Source organism: Salvia hispanica, chromosome 2, assembly GCF_029641045.1.
Source record: "Salvia hispanica isolate PSC_SH4W2 chromosome 2, Shi_PSC_v1, whole genome shotgun sequence".
NCBI classification, from domain to species: Eukaryota; Viridiplantae; Streptophyta; class Magnoliopsida; order Lamiales; family Lamiaceae; genus Salvia; species Salvia hispanica.
Window position 1 is genome coordinate 28,949,366 of NC_142693.1, and position 17,983 is coordinate 28,967,348.

The 17,983-nt window shown below is 30.5% G+C and overlaps 1 long non-coding RNA gene across 1 annotated transcript; it reads right to left on the reverse strand.

Annotated features, from left to right (window-relative positions):
- Nucleotides 1-702, reverse strand: LOC125224363 (uncharacterized). Its single transcript, XR_007176870.1, has 2 exons — nucleotides 415-702; nucleotides 1-188 (listed from the first exon to the last, which is right to left on the reverse strand). It is a non-coding gene; the product is annotated as an uncharacterized LOC125224363 (long non-coding RNA).
- Between the last annotated feature and the right edge of the window lie 17,281 nt (nucleotides 703-17,983).

The window sequence follows — 17,983 nt, forward strand, 5'->3', positions numbered from 1 at the left end:
TTCAAAGTAAAACCATGGCATGATTAACATCTCAACCAACAAAAATATTTAAGCTACAGCATCACCATCAACAAAAATTAAATTACATAAATATGTAGGCAACATGATTAACAAATGGAGCTGCAAGTTCCTTTCTAGATCTAAAGCCTTCGTAACTTTTCTTGCTCAAACTTCCAAATATTCAACACCTGCAAAGAAGACACATTAAGAAATATTATTGAAAATGCTAATGACAGTAGAGGGAAAATGCTCAATTTGACCATATGTCCATATGACATCAGTAAATTGGAGAACATTACACTCAATTTCAACATATTAAAATTACAACAAACAATTTCATCATCTAATAAAGTAACAATATTTAAACTATATAGCTCAATATCAAAATTTTAAAACTGGGCATGGACATCTTACCATTTAAAGCATAAACATAAGTCTGAATTTGTACCTAGCTTCCTGGAGACGATGTGGATGGCTAAAGGGCGGAGGTGACGAATGGTCGGGTGGAGAGGCGACGAAGTGGGGACGGGAGGCAGCGAACTGAAGCACGGCTGTAGGGCGGAGGCAACGAACTGGAGCACGGTTGTAGGGCAGAGGCGGCGACGGGCTGGAATCTGGAGGAGATAGCCGCCGATTTGTACTTGGAGGATTGGAGATGGAGAATTTTAGGTTTAGAGAGTGGAGATAAAGAATGGAGGCGGAATGAATTTCATTCTATTAGGGTTGGAGTTTTAAGTATTCTTTATATATATATATATATATATATAAATAATTAATATATTAAATATAATTCGATTTTTCGGTTTTTCGGTTTTTTTTTACATCCGAACCGAACCAAAAAACCGAAATTTTCAAAATTTTAAAACCGAACCAAACCGAAAAAACCGAACCGAATTTCAAATTTTTGGTTTGGATCGGTTCGGATATTCGGGTTTCGGTTTTTTTTCTCACCCCTAGCACAATCTTTCAAACGATTTCACAATATCATCAATATCCGTAGATGACATCTCTCAGAGTCAAACACGTGCAAACAGTTCCCACGGCTCAATATCCCAAAGACCCAAACACTTGGGATTTTTCAAACTTCAAACCAAGCCAACATTCACTATAACAATAGACAACAACAATTAATTAATGACCACATTCACTGCACAATCATTCACAAGGCCATCCACGATCCATGCATTTCCTTAATTAATTAAATAGCACAGCTATAAATCTACTGTGGGAATATCACTGAAATCTCAAATTGCAGCCACAGCAGCTCTACTGCGCATCTTCCTTCATGGGTGTAATTAATTTTGAATGTAAAGGAAAAGGGGAAACACTTGAGATCAATAGAGAATAATGCTCCTTTCGAATGCTCTATTTGGTTTTGTTGGACCTCTCTCCTTTTTTTGGAAAGTCAACAATTTCAACTCAATAATGTATTGTAGTCATAACATCTATACCCTTTCTAGTTTATCTTGTATCCAACAAGAACACATTTAATAGCTTCCAATTTTGAGAATATTATTATTCATGTATGGAGACGTTTCAAAGAAATGTGTACCAAATCCACATCTGCTTTAATAGCGAATGAGATATAATTAAACAAAATTTTATACTAAACTTAGACCAAATCAGAGCATTTAAATTAGAGGATCAACTTCCTAGAACTATAAAATTTATCTTATGCAGTAATAGTAGATTAGGGAATTAGATATTTTATAGTTATGAAATAATCGATGAAACGGTATATGCAATTGAATGGAGATGGATCTTTTACAATCTTAAATAACACAGTTGAGCATGTTGTGCATACAAACAAAAGACATAACTCTTGAAGTACAACAAGAAATGAGGACACTGGATTATACACGTTGAAAATAAATTAAATCTTACAAAATTACAGAAGTTCGATTAAATTATAGAGCCCCTAAGTATTTTATAAATAAAATTTAATGCCCAACTCGATACAGTAAAATGAATGTTCACCACTATCATAATAGTACAACAGTTTAGGTAGGTAGACTAGCCGCCCCAACCCAAGAAGCTTCTATCCAGCTGGAATCCGACGTGTGTCTCTCTGTGGTGATCATAAAATGATACTACCTCCGTCCCCCAAAATTTGATACACTTTGACCCGGCTCGGCTTTTAAGAAATGTAATGGCAAGTGAGTTGAAAAAGTTGGTGGGATATGGATCCTACTTTTAAAGTATTAGTTTCATAATAGAATGTGAGTTGGAATGAGTTAGTGGAATATGGGGTCCACTACCACGTAAAAGTGAAATGTATCAAATTTTCAGGGACGGGCCGAAATGGTAACTGTATCAAATTTTGGGAGACAGAGGTAGTAATTATGTAAAACATTAAACTAATTAATCATCATAACTTTATTATAAACGTAAAATACCTAAAATATCCAACTTTGTGTATACAATTTTTGTTAATTTATATAAAGTCCAAACTTAAAATCAAATTAAATGTAAAATAAAATTACTATAATTTAACTCTCATTATGGCATTGCCATTATGTCAAAAAATTATTTTCCTTCAAATTTAAGAGCATTTTGTGCATATGTACAATTTTTTGTCAATTTATCTTTTCTCATAAGGAAAATGGAATTAATATAACCTCTTTATTCCATATCGAGTAAAAAATATTGACTTTGAGAACCGTTTCGCCACTAATTGACAAATGCATTTTGGATAACTAAATTAGTACACGTGTATCACTCCTCAATTGACTAAGTCAATTAATTTGGGCTCCCTTAATGAAACCAATTAATGAAAAGCATCCCATTTAAAGCACCAAGTAGGAATATGTTTCCAATATCAGCCACGTATAAAAGCCGTATAAATAGAAGTTGTGTTCAAGGTTGGTAGCGACGGGCAAGAAGCTTCTATCCAGTTGGAATCTGAAGTGCATTCTCTCTCATGCACACTAAGAAATTGAACCAAATACTATACTTGAACCATGACGTTCCAATTAAACAACAAACCAACAAAAAAAAATACAATTCAATACAATTAATATGGCCGAGATGTTTGATAATCTAGTGCAGTTACTTATACCACTATAGACACAGTTTATTTATATGTTTTATTTACACTTTCTTCACTTTTATATGTACATACAATAATGACTCTTACTCCACTCACGATAAACTCTATCTAGTAAAATGGGCTATAACTTCCTCGTAATGCATTCTATCTAATAAAGATCACAAACTATAATTAAACCAATATTTCAAACAAAAAGAGTATATTTTAGAAGTTTTTTATAAGTTTTAAAAAAACCATAAACTTAGATTAGGAACAAACCCTATTTTATAGTCTCAATTTAAGTAAGTTACCTCATAAAATAAAGATAAATAACCAAATAAAAATAACTTATTGCAATTTATTTTTACTAGTAAAAACAACATATAAGACCAAAATAAGTATGTTATCTTATCTCTATTCAATTTGTGCCCTAAAAAACTTATCTTCAGTGTGAGAGCCACAATGCATTCAATCGTACACCAAATCCCTAAAAATAAGGCATTCCCAATCTATTACCAAAGGAGTATTCATCTCTATTGATCTCTAGTGTATCACTCTTTTACTTCAAATTCAAATTGAATTTCACCCATGAAGGAAAATGTGCAGTAGAGCTTCCGCTTCTGCAATTGATCCCATTTACAGAAGAGGATTTGCGGCTCCATGGTCGCAAAAATTGGTAACGTCTCTCAATTTTTGAGTTTCCAGTGATACTCCTACAATAGATTTCAGCTGTGCACTGCTGATTAATTAGATGATGCTATTACTTGTTGGGTTGATAGCTATTTAAATCATGATGTTGGTTAAAAGAAAATTATTATTTTAATAAAACAGGTCATTTTGAGTATTATTACATTTTAAATATAGATAAGACAATGAAGAAAAATTGAAACTTTAAATATTACAATTATAAATATTATGGGATGAACTATAATCTTATTAACCCTAACTTGTTTTGTGCATTACAGAACTTGTATTTTCTTGCAATTAATGTTGTTCGAGGAAACGTGCAAGATTATTAAGTTGTTGGTTTAGCGACTAGTATTTAAATTATGAAATTTGGTCAACAGAAAATTCTTATTCTATTTAGAGACGACATTTTGAATATAGTTGGAACAATGGAGAAAATTAAAACTTTATAATTTAATATTTTAATTCAAAATTTTATGCAATGAATCATAATTTAACTGAATTTCGTGATTTGAAAACCTACCTTGACTTGTTTTGCGCATTATTGAATCTGTATTTTCTTGCAATTAATGTTGTTCGAGGAAATGTGCAAGATTATTAACTTGTTGATTTAGTAACTAGTAGTAGTATTTAAATCATAAAATTTGGTCAAGAGAACATTCTTATTTTATTTAGAGACGATATTTTGAATGTTAGTTGGGATAATTGAGAAACACTGAAAATTTATATTTTAATTCTAAACTTTATGGGATGAACTATAATTTGAACAAAATTTAGGCCCTACTTAGAACGATGGCATGAACAGGGAGAATTGAATGACATTCCTACCTCCATTCCATTCCTTTCCTTGGTAATTTTTTTCTTAGGAATTGCCATTCCACTTGGAATGGTCATTCCATCCATTTAGCTAAGGAATGTCTAATCCATTTCATTTTTCTTTCTTTTTATTTTAAATTTTAACAAAATTATATAAATATTATCTTATATTATATTTAAATTTAATATCATCATAACTTTATAATAAAATTAAAATTTTAAAATTTTTAATAATTGAAAAAACACACACACTCACACATGCAACACACACCACCACCACCACATATACACACACAAGAAAAATGGAGCATTTGGTAAATATATTTTTGAATAAATACTCTTTTTAGAATCAACATATTAATTATTCATATTTCGTTCCATTCCATTTCTATATTATTTGTAGTTATCAAACATTGAAATGAAATTAATCAAGGAATAACAATTCCATTACATTTGCTTTCCTTGTGCTTACCAACCACAAGAATGGAATGAAATTGTCATTCCATTCCCACCTTCATTCCATTCTCATCTCCATTCCATTCCCTCCTCATTCCATTCCATCATACCAAGAAAACCCTTATTCTTTGAAGGCCTATTAACCCTAACTTGTTTTGCGCACTACTGAACTTGTATTTTCTTGCAATTAATGTTGGTCGAGGAAATGCTAAGATTTATATCCCTATGAATGATTGCATAATGAATATATCCATTAACTGCAAGTTATCTTACTATTCTGGGCATCTTCTTCAAGACTTGTAGTGAACAGATGCCACAACTTTCAATTCGCCATATGAAATAATGAGTAATCCAACTTTGAGCATTTTTCGCAGAAATAAACTCATCTTTCAATAACTATCAACAAATATCCAACAGATCAAACAATACAATTATACATTATGCATTTTAAACAAATACTAGTATTACAATTCAAATAGCAAAATACACACTGTATATTTTAAAAAAAACACTGGTAAGCTATCTCTGGATAGCAGTGCTAATCCAAGTGTTCGCTTATACTCTTAACCACCTCTTCTTTATTCTCTTTCATCATAAGACTGTAGTGTTCAACTTTTCCTGATAATTCTTCTAGGCTCATTTTAACCGCTGGCGCTTTCTCCACGTCAACAACCACTTCCGACAAAGATGCGGTTGTCGGAGGCGACGCCAACCTGCCGTCCGATTCGGTAATGCGGTCGAGATTCTTGATCCCTAATTCGGCGCCAGTAATCAAAAGCGTCGTTAGCTTCTTGTGTTTCTTGACTGTGCTCTCACGCTTCTTGACAACCGAATGGCCCCATCTTGCGAGTGCGGAAATCAGAACTCCGAAGGCAGCGGCGGCCACTGCAGCACCGATGCTCTTGGGAACGGTGTTTACCGCGTAAACCACAGCGGCTGCGCAGAAGGCGACCGCTGTAGTGGAGAAAACAGAAATCGCAATTTTGACAAAATTAAGGCACGAGAGTTGTTTGCTGAAGCCGTCGTCCACGGGTTTCACTGTCTTCTTCATCTTAGAATGCTCCGTAAGAAGACAGTCTAAATAAAGGGAGAAAGTAGCAAAGAATTGGGGATCATTTACGTTGAGTTCTGAGTAGAAGTTGGGGGCGTTGAGACTGTTCTGATAGCTGTTGTTGACAAACTCCACCAATTTGTCATTCTTTGTAGGGTCCTTTTTCAGATCATGGAACGCCAAATCAAATTCACCAGCAACCAAGCGGGGGGTGGACATCAATTGAGCGCCGGAGCCCGTGTTCATGTTGCTGCCCATCACGGCTCACGATGAGTGTATCTGTGTATGTGATCAGAGGCGATGGAGTCGATTCTAAAAACAACTGTAGTTCAAGCTCAAAGCGGCGCTGCAAATTAAGTATATAGTGAGTTGGGAGTCCAACTCAATAAATAGAACCATCATGATTTGTCGTTATATTTACAAGATTGTCAATTCTCAAGGACGATTCTGTTAAAAGTACTACTATTATTCAACGACCTGAACTCTTTCTGCTCTTAACCGTAATTCTGTGCATGTGCAAAAAATTCAACAAGCTTCATCCGTTTCGAGAAACAATTCCATTTTAAGAAATTGAAAGACAAATAGTAATTGCATTATATGTATGATCCAAAGTTTATATTAGATTTTTATAATCACCTCTTATCTGCATTATTCTCTCTCTTATTTATGCTTAGGTTCTTTTCATAAAGTACTTACTTAAAATGATATAAGACATCAAACCCAAATTTTATAAAATGACCTAAAACTTATTAATAATAAACTTCCGTGTTTTTGATTAATTATTGACCATTAGATTATTTAATCCTAAGGCCAAGATTTGGACTGCATTTCTGGATTTAGATGCATTATTATCTAGATGCATTTCTTTTTCGCCCGAACCGAACAACCAATTTATTTTTAAAAAACCGAACCTGAAGTTCAAAATTTCGGTTTGATTCAATTCGAATATACGATTTTCAGTTTTTTTGTTCATCCCTATACCTGAGTTATTTTTTAGAGATTTCTATTGGGTTAATGTTTGAGGCCTAAACAGGATCCGAGCCTCTTTCTTTTCAAGTTTTTTTTTTTAATTTGGTCTTCATCACTGTTGTTCTGCAATCCAAATATTTTCTGTAAAAAAAATTGTGTCCTTATGAACAGGCCAAATTTCTGTAAAAAAATACATTACATGTTTACATAAATTTTTATTTCATACTCCATATATTATTAATAAGAATTTTTTTTTTTTGGTAAAAAAAAAGCAGGCTAAGCCAAATAATTAATTGAATCAGTAATTAATTTGTTGATTATTTAAGAATATATTAGTTATATCATGTAATCCTATTTAGCATAGTTATCATTAATTAAAGATTACAATGTATTTTTGGATTATTAATTGATACAATAATTAATTTGTTGATTATTTAAGAATATACTACTCTATTAATTTTATCAAGTTTTAGCATAGTTATCATTGATTAAAGAATTATATTATGTTAATAATCAAATTATTCATAGTTGAAGTGACAATCAATGAAATTTTGAAGATGAAATAACCAGATGACAAACTCATTGAATCCCTACATCAAACTTTTTGAGATAAAAAGGAACATATTGCAAACTATGAATTTTATTACGATGAATAAAAACAATTACAAAGCAACAAAACCCAACACTAAAATTTTAAGAATTCAACACAAACTAATGACGAACTGCATTGAATAACATAAAATTTTAACACGGTAGAGGAGCCAAAAAAATTTCTTCTAGAACTCCATATTGTCAAAATTCTAGCTTTGTACGTACCGCTATTGATAGAAATCCTGGCTTCGTACACGATATCTTCAAAAAAATTTAAACATGAATCCAATTAATCAAACATCACCATATATTACATAGAATCAATACTTGTTTAATTCCATCATATAAACTAGTGAAGCTATATCGTCGATTTGTACAATCAAGCCGTAAGAACATGGGCTTATCTAGGTAGAAATCAAAATCATCAATTGGAGCCAGAAACACGTTCTGCGAAGCTTCCTACTTCTATTCAATTTAACAATGATCTCTTCCTCTACACTCATTATTTGCTACGGGTAGTGATTTAGAGACATAAGGTCTCCGTGTCATAATATCCTTATGTTTATTTTTCATACATATATTTTATATTGTGACTAATTTACCCTAATATCATATTAAATGTATAGATATCTACTTAAGGAAAGCTAAATCAAATTAAATATCATTATACAAATCATATTCATTAATTAGAGATAACTAAAATCATGCATATATCAAAGTAATAAACGTACGTATTTAAAAATAATCATAGGTTATATACCATTTGTGTCATGTTAATTTGACACTAATATTATTTTTGAAAAAATCATTAATTTAGATTATAAATTTTTGAAATCAAACCAAAAACTCAACTAGTATTAATGTACTATCATAGCAAATTTTAATTTATTGCATGTTATAGTAAATTGAGCTAAAACATTATACTTTTATAAAGAATTCTGTAAATAAAAATAAAAAATGAACAAGTTTATTTGAAATTAAAATTTAATTATAAAATAATTATTGTTGGCAATATGTTCTAAATCCGACGGTTTACATTTTATAAAAATTAGATAACAAATTTTCAATACTTCATATAGGTAATTATTATTAAATTATTGAAGCTAAAATTAATAGACTAGTATGATGAAAAATCGTCATTAGTCATTCGCTACAACATTATTTTATTTGATAGATAAAATATATAAAACTAATAAAATTACAAAATTTTAAAGTTATATCCTTAAACAGATAGTAGTATAATAAAAGATGGAGAAATAAAATTAATTGTCCATGTGGGGTCCCATATTGCCAAATAAATTACTCTTGTACATTCCTAATTGTAAAGCTAATTCTTTTAATATGTGTAATTAATGAACAATGGCAATATAGTACATATATAAAACGTAAATTGAATTAAAAACAAAATACAATGTATAATTACTATTTAAACCTCATTATGACATTGCCATTATCTCTCTAAAACATTTTTCATTTGCTAAATACATCTATATTTTACTATATTTAGATTGTCTTGACCTTATAATTTTGTCCAGATATGATACTTGTATTTAAAATCTAGAAATTCGAAAATTTGGAATCAACATGATAGGCATGAATATGATAGGGAGTATATATGAACAAAAAAGTTGTGATTTCGTTGAAATTTTAGAGGGGGGCCAATCATAGTATAATGCATTTTTGTCATGGTCTATTTCAATTAATTATGCAATTAATATATGTTATCCACATAGTAATTACCAAGATGTAGTAAATTATGTAAAAGGATAATTATGTAAACATTAAACTAATTAATCATCATAACTTTATTGTAAATGTAAAATACCTAAAATATCCAACTTTGTGTATACAATATTTGTCAATTTATACAAAATCCAAACTTAACATCAAATTAAATGTAAAATAAAATTACTATTTAACTCCAATTATGGCATTGCCATTATGTCAAAAAATTATTTTCCTTAAAATTTAAGAGCTTTGTGTACAATTTTTTGTCAATTTATCTTTACATATTATGGAAAATGAAATTAATATAACCTCTTTAATCGAGAAAAAAAATATTGACCTTTTCAACTATCTCGTTTCTAGAAAAATAGACACTAACAATATTTAGTTGACAACTGCATTTTGGATAGCTTAATTAGTACACGTATTGCTGCTTCGACTAAGTCAATTTTGAGTTAATGAAACTACAATGAAAAGCATTCTTCCCATTTAAGTGTGTGTGCGCGTATGTGCGTGTGTGGATTCTGTGTGCTTTGTTTACGTAGTGTGTGAAAATATATCTTCAAATTGTGGAATTAAGATTAATTGAAATTGAAATTCAATTATATATTCAGATATTTTTTTTAACAAGGGAAGAATCACTTCCTGAAATTAAGAGATTGCTAGAATAAATCACTGATAGGAATGATTTGTTTTTCCATATTGTAAACTTACCATGTGAATACTCCGCCTATTTTGAAGGGTGCTCAATACATCAATGAATCATCCACACAATTACGATATTTTGATATTTTCTTTCTAGATTTTCTAAGTCATTTAACAATTTTGTGGTATCAAAACATCGAATTTGAGCTACAACATTTAGCAGAGTCCGCCGCAATTGATTTAGCGTCTAGTTGTTATACTTGTGCGACATTTTTGGTTATGTAGTAGTAAGATTTAATGAACCATAAATGCATTACTTCAAAATTGAATGAACCCGATGAATTTCACAATACTTATCCATTAAAACATACTTATACCAATATCACCATTCAACATAATGTGCCTTGCTTGACCTATTCAATGGCAATGCGTGGAATCAAAATTCCGTTTGTTGGAACAAAAATCGGTTGTTGTTGTTGAATGCCGGCGTGGGCAAAACGCACAAAACTCGACAGCCATTTTTGTGAACATATATTTAAATTTAATACTTCCTCCCATAAATATCGATTGCGATTAACTAAATTTAGTCAATTCTATTTTTTTTTAATATCTATTTACTAAAATTAGTCAATTCTATTTTATTTAAAAATTATTTCTATTGATGTAGAGTTCATTTTCACTAACAATATTATAGTGATCTTTTCATCTATCTCTTCATTATTAACAATAATAATGCATTAAAATTTATGATATTTCAAAAATATTTAATTTTATAATATGAGAAGGAGTATTACAGATCAATTTCTCTACAATTTTTTATAATATAATTATATGATGTGGTGTTCATTTTCATTAATAATATTTTAGCTATCATTTTTCAACAATTTTTTTCATAGCATTGTACTTTTTCTCCGATATGCTAAAAGTGATTGATTTCTTTTGATCAATAGATTTAAGAAAATTATATTTATTAAATTAAGTAAATAGAGAATAAAATATAAAAATAAAGAAAAAGTAAAGTAAGATAGGAATAAATTAATAGAGGGTAAATGTTTTATTTTTTGCTAAAAATGAAAACTAATCATTTGTATAGGGACAATCCAAAAGAAAAATCAATCTCTTGTCAATGAGATGACCAAAAAAATTCAGTCACGTGGAGCATCTCTAACTGTGCTCTTAGCTAAAAGCATGGTTGTGGGCTCGGTCCCACTTATATTCATTTTATATTTTCTGCTTTTAGCTAAGGCACAATACCCCCAATGGTGCTCTTAGCTGATGCACACTTTTATTCATTTTTTGTTCAATTATTCAATTTGAATACTTCATTTGCTAAGACCATTTCCATGATACTAAAATGCTTTAAAACCCAAAATACTATTACAAATTCGTAGAAAAATAAATAAAAAAGTAAATAATTAAAATGCTAAAAATTTAAAATTGCATGATTAAAATCCTAAATAATAACAAATTAAAAAAACTAATACTCGTTGTAGTTGGATGTGCGCTTTGGTACTTTCGCGTATTGTTTTGGGGCAGAGGTTGCGATTGAGCTTCCGGTAGCATCCTCGTCGAAAAAGTGTGCAGCAGTCGGTCCTTCGTCATCTATTATCATGTTGTGCAAGATAATACACGTGTAGATGATGTCGGCAATATTGTTTTGTACCACATCTGCGCTGGACCTTCACAATGTTAAATTAGGCTTGAAGAATCCCGAACGTTCTTTTCGACGCTTTTTCGAGAAGTCTCTTGATGATGTGCAAAAAGAATCCGTTCCGGTTCTTGTGGCATGTTGAATGTCTTCACGAACGTCACCTTCGGTAGATACCATCGGCAAGATCCCAATGTGGAACATATAGTTGTTATTTTCATATTAGTTGAAGTTGTTATTTTTCATAATTAGATAGTCTATATAGCACGTTTCTAGAATATTGTTTCCAAAATGCAGTCAATGAAAACATTACCTTTTTTTCTCTCCTTTTATGTTTTCTCCATAATTTCCATTTATCATCACTTTCCACACTCCTATCACCCCCTCTCTTGTCCATTGCAATGCTATATAACAAAATTTAACTTATGAATAGACGTTCTCTTTTCCTTTCATCAATTAATACTAGTATATCATATAATAGAAATTGTCAAATAAATTGAAATGAACTATCTAAGATTAAAGCATGATGAGCCAATGTAGATATGGGCTTTGTCGGACAAGATTGTGTGCCGCGGGCTAAACATTTGTGAATTAGATAAGACCTAGTAAGGTTAATTGAACAAAGTCTTATAGTAGTAATTTAAAAAAATCTTGTGCTTAACTATGCTTATGTTGTTCTAGCTTGCAACTCTATCTCATTGATGTTACCACATGGATTGAAAAAGAGGTGTCATTGGATCTTTGTTATGATATCTGTGTGCATTATGTGGTTTAAAGTAGGAACACAATTGGAAATTTTTTCAAGGTTTAAGCTTCTTCTAATTAAAGACAGTGATTTGGTGCAATGAAAGGTGACATCTGAAGATTTTGCTTTATCCACCTAAGCATGAAACAATGCTATACACTAGAAGAGATCCACTGGCTGTGTCTATGTTTTTATCTGTAATTTCAAGTTTCGATCACCCTAAATTTTGATAGAGTTATGATCAATTATCAAAGTAAAATGCTTCCATTGTTGTCTTTGGTATTTCGAACTGTTGAATTTTTTTTGTGTTTTTCGATTTAGGCCCTTTTGAGTAATTGGCGAGTTAGGACATATACGGAGTACTTCTCTTTCATAGTATTCTCCACTATACAAAAAAAAAGCCAGTTTACCGACGGAATTAGCAACGGAAAATTTTCACTACGAATTACCGACGGAATATTTTTGGCAATAATTTACCGATGGAACTACCGACGGAATTTTCAGTCGGTAATTTATTTCCTTTTTTAATTAATCTACTTTCCGTCGGTAAAAAAAATTACCAACGAGCTCTTTACTGAAGCAAAATTTTGCCTAAACCCTAAACTGTCGGTAAAGAGCTCATCGGTAATTTTTTTTTACCGACGGAAAGTAGATTAATTAAAAAAGGAAATAAATTACCGACTGATAATTCCGTCGGTAATTCGTAGCGAATATTTTTCATCGGTAATTCCGTCGGTAATCTGACATTTTTTTGTAGTGCTCTCCGTCCCAGAAAGCTTTTCACTTATTTTCATTTTTATCCGTTCCACAAAGTTTGTCACGTTTCACTTTTACCATTTTTGGTAAAGGACCTTATTCCACTAACTTATTTTTACTCCATTTTATTATTACTACTATAAAACTACATAAAAGTAGGTCTCATATTCGACTAATTTTTTCAACCAATATTCTATTACATCTTGTGTCAGGTCAAATGTTGACAAATATTGAGGGACGGAAGGAGTTCTTGACTATTCGAATATGCAATTTGCAATAGAAAATTGAGGTGAGTCGGGCTTGAGTAAAGCCCGTTTGATGGCCCAATACAAGGTATAATGAGATTGGAGCTAGGTGTAAAGGCAGAAACCCAAATATGTACAACAAAAATTTAAACAGAAACAATCCAACTTGGAGCATTTTGAGCATATTTCACACACAAATTCATATCTGATATCTCAATAATTATCTTACAAAAGGACTTCATAAGGAAAACAATGTGCATTTCCAACACATGTTATAATTCAAATAAAACGAACAATACAAATATACAAGGGGCATTTCAAACACATACTATTACAGCTGAAATGTAAAAATATCAAACAAAATATTTTTAATGATAAATTTCAATTAAAGTGTTTGATAATACTCTGTTTCACCTGTTCTTTAATCCATTTCATCTCACTACTGCAGTCTTCAACTTTTGCCAATAATTCTTCAACACTCGCATTAACCGCCGGCCCTTCCTCCTCGTCCGTCCCCCGCCGCTGGCTCCAACTTGATAATACGGCGGAGATGTTTGATTCCTAACCCAGCGCCCATACTCAAAAGCGCTGCTATCTTCCTGTTCTTCTTCACTGTAGTCTTACGCTTCTTCAAACCCGAATGGCCCCATCTCGCGATTGCGGGAATCAGAAAGACGGCGACCGCACCAGCCTGGCCGCTCTTGGGAACGGCATTTACCGCATAAATGAATTTTCTGTAAAATCTACTTTAGTAAAAATTAGACTACTAGTTTTGTGTATATACACAGTGAAATAAAAAAAATTCAATTTGATGATGTTTTTTCAATATATTGTTGATACTTTTTTCAACGATAGAAAACTCACTTAGTTATCAAAATTTCAATGTGAATAATGATATAAATTTTAAAAATCAATTTCATTTTATTAAAATACAATATTTATATGATAAATTTTATTAAAATACAAAATATAATTTTAAGATTTTAACACATATATATAGGTACTCCATTTTATTATGAATGCTGCCCTTTCCACGAGCAATCAAGCCAGCGGTGGACACCAATTGAGCGTCGGATGTTCAGCTCATGACGAGTGCGGGAAGAATCAGAGCGGAGGAAATTCTTAAAACTGTAACGCGGCGAAGCAGCGTTATACATTATCAACTTACAAGCTCAATCCCCTAAAAATTGTTTTACTATTACTCTTTAACACCACAAGTTATGTTTGAATACATATACTTGCTTTCATCATCGTCCTATTCCTTTGTGTTTTGTTTAAAGTAATCAAAGCAAACAATAGGAGTATTATTTAGAGGTCATAGTTAGTCTAATTTTACTTATGTCAGATGTTCATGGATAGAGTTTATGTTACTTATATTTTATTTTCAATTTTGACGTTGATTTATTCTTTTTCAATCTAAAATTTCCAGGCCAAACATTTTCGTTAGAATTGACTATTTACAATTAGGATTTTATGTTTTTATTTCAAATTTTAAGATAATCATTTTATTGTATGATTGGTCATATAGGAGTAATTCATTCTTTTTAATGTATAAACATATTGTTCATTACTGTAATTGCATTTAATAACATTGTGAATAATGAATAATATATGCAGTATTGTATAACTATGAAAGAACTAATCGAATAAGGAGTACTAAATTTTAGAACATTTATATCCTACAGTTAATTACTAGGAGTATTTTTTTTATTGATGCTTTTATACAGAATGTAGTTCTATTGGACCATTAAATGAACTAACTAGTGTTGACTCAGTGATGACTCAGCAACAAGAAGGATGAGAGAAGCTTCTGCAGTTTCTTTTACCGTTCTCTTTTTTACAGCAATCAAAATTTAAAAAAATTACAGTGTAATGAGTGTAGTTATTCTAACTTAACTAATTATGTGGAAAACAAAAATTAGTAATAAAAGATTTTCGATTAATATGATAAGAATTATTAAGCAAATTGCAATAAATAATGAGCATATTCACATCTCTTGAATTAATTTGAAAATATAGTATTAGATTAATAGTTTCAAGTTTTACAAGTGCTTCGTCGAGTACATAATCCTACTCGAATAAGAAGACAAATCACCTTAATAATTTTTTATAGCAAATTGCATGCCAAATAGTTAGGTTTAGTTTTTACATATTACATGAAAACGAAATATGACTATTCAACTAATTAAAATGTGGGATAAAAGAGGAATAGTTGTAGTTATCATAATATTTTATAGATTTACTGACTTTGGGTAGTGATAAAATGCAAACTTATATATTGTGCAAACTCAAAACTTCTCAACACAGTTTCAACACAGTCTCAATACAATATCAACATAGTGTAAAATTTCAAGATTTTAATTTCAATACAGTATCAACACAATATCAACACACCATCAATCATTGACTACCGTTGAAATTCTGTTAACATTTTTCTGTTGATGTTTTTTTATGATCTGTTGACATTTTTCACTGGTCTAAATCATAGTTTTGAGTTTGTACAATATTTAGAGTTTTCATTTGATCGCATCTCTACTGACTTTAATATAAAAGGGTCTCAACAGTAATATTCAAATCTTCGGTCTTCCTTTGAGTTAAGATATCATATTTTTGTCATGTATCTTAAGCTTTCTCTTTAAATTACGATTTGATTTGAGAGATGCATGGTTGACAAATTATGATATTGATTTGTGCAGATGATATTGAACTATATCTATGAGCATTGAGCAAATGTTGATGGATATTTTCTTTTCTTTTTTATTGTCAACTTTGTAAAATTTTTGGAAATTTGTCTATAAAAATCAAAATATGTTAGAATTAGGTGGGGCAAACATTGTAGAAAAGACAAAAAGTTTATGTCCCCAATAAAAGGAAGATGTATTTAAAATAATGAGAGTAAATTTTTTTAAAAAAATAGAAAGAGTTAAACAATGTGAACATGTTTCAGTTATTAATTTAAGGGGGAGTGATGAATTGATAACTCATCATTTAGTTGCTAACAGTAATTAATTTAAGGCCATATGATTTTAGAAAATGTGTGGTCTATAATTTGCTACGTGTACTTTTTGTTTTTATTAATTAAATCGAAAAGGATAAAAAAACGCTAAATTAGGGTTTTGGATGAAAATGTCAATATAGTGTTTCGAAAATATCAACACAATGCTTTGAGAATGTCAACACAATTTAGGATTGACATTGTATATGCTTTATATTGACATATTATCTTAGCTGCATTGACATTAACCTGTGTACGAAAAATACGAAAATTCTAGATTTTTTTTTTCAAATTTTGACGTCGGAACATATGCATGTAGTATATCGTTCGAATCCTTATAAAATTATCTTTAATTTGATATATGTTATATGAATTTAAAGTTTTGTGATTTCTTTTAAAAGTTAGTTATAACTAACTTGACATTAATACCCTTATTGATATTTTTTGGAATTAATCATATGGCCTTATTGACATTTTTTGTTGATCGTATTGGCATTTCGTGGTTGATGATCTAAGCCTTTAATTTGAATATCTAATGGCTATTATTGAGTTGTAGTTAGCAGGATTACACTTTTCATTAGGGGAACACTATTGTTCTTTCACCCTCGAAATCACAACATCCTTCCAATCATATGTTGCCATGTGACACTTATAAGCAACAAAACAATGTTATTAAGAAACAAAATTAATGAATGACATTGACAGATTTTCGCAAATTGCATAAAAGACTATTTATGTTGCATTAAATGCAGTTTCTTTTAGTACAATGCAAAATAAACTGCATGTAATGCAACATAAGTAGTCTTTTATCAAATTTATGAAAATCCATCAATGGCATCCATTAATTTTGTTGCTTAATAATGTTGTTTTATTGCTTATAAGTATCACGTGTCAGCATATGGTTGGAGGAACGTTGTGATTCTAATTTGAGTTGTTTTTTAAGTATACACCCTTATCATTATACGTAAATAGTGACGGATCCCAATTGGGCCTGTTTTCAATAGCACAGACCCACTAAAATCCCAGTCCACCAGATTAAGTATAAGTAGTCAATCTTTTATCTGCTTAACTAATTACCTCTAAGTTTATTTAGATTTATAATTTTTACCAATTGAGCTACATATATCACTTTATTTTGTTTTTCTTTTTTAAATTTGTGCAATACTTAATTGTTTAGAATCAAACATAGTTCAATTTAACCCAGTCCAACCCACTTATCAAGTGGTGAATGTAGGTTGGACTAGGTCTAGAGATGTAATTAAAAAAAAACCCAATTTGCTCATTGAATTAAAATAAATAAATAAACATAAAAATAAACTTATTGCAAAGTTTATTAAAAACAACCATATAATAAAAAAATAATTATAAACTTAGATTAACAAACTCTATTTTTAGTCTTTATTTAATTAATTTATCTCATTGAATTAAAATAACTAATAAACATTAAAAAAAAAAACTTATTGCAAATTTTATTAAAAACAACCAATATACAAGACTAAAATATGCATATTAATTATCTTCTCCCTATTCATTTTGTGCCCTATATATAAAAGTTGTCTTAGTGTGTGAGCCGCAATGAACACAATCATACACCAAACCCCTAACAATTGAGAATTCACAATCTCC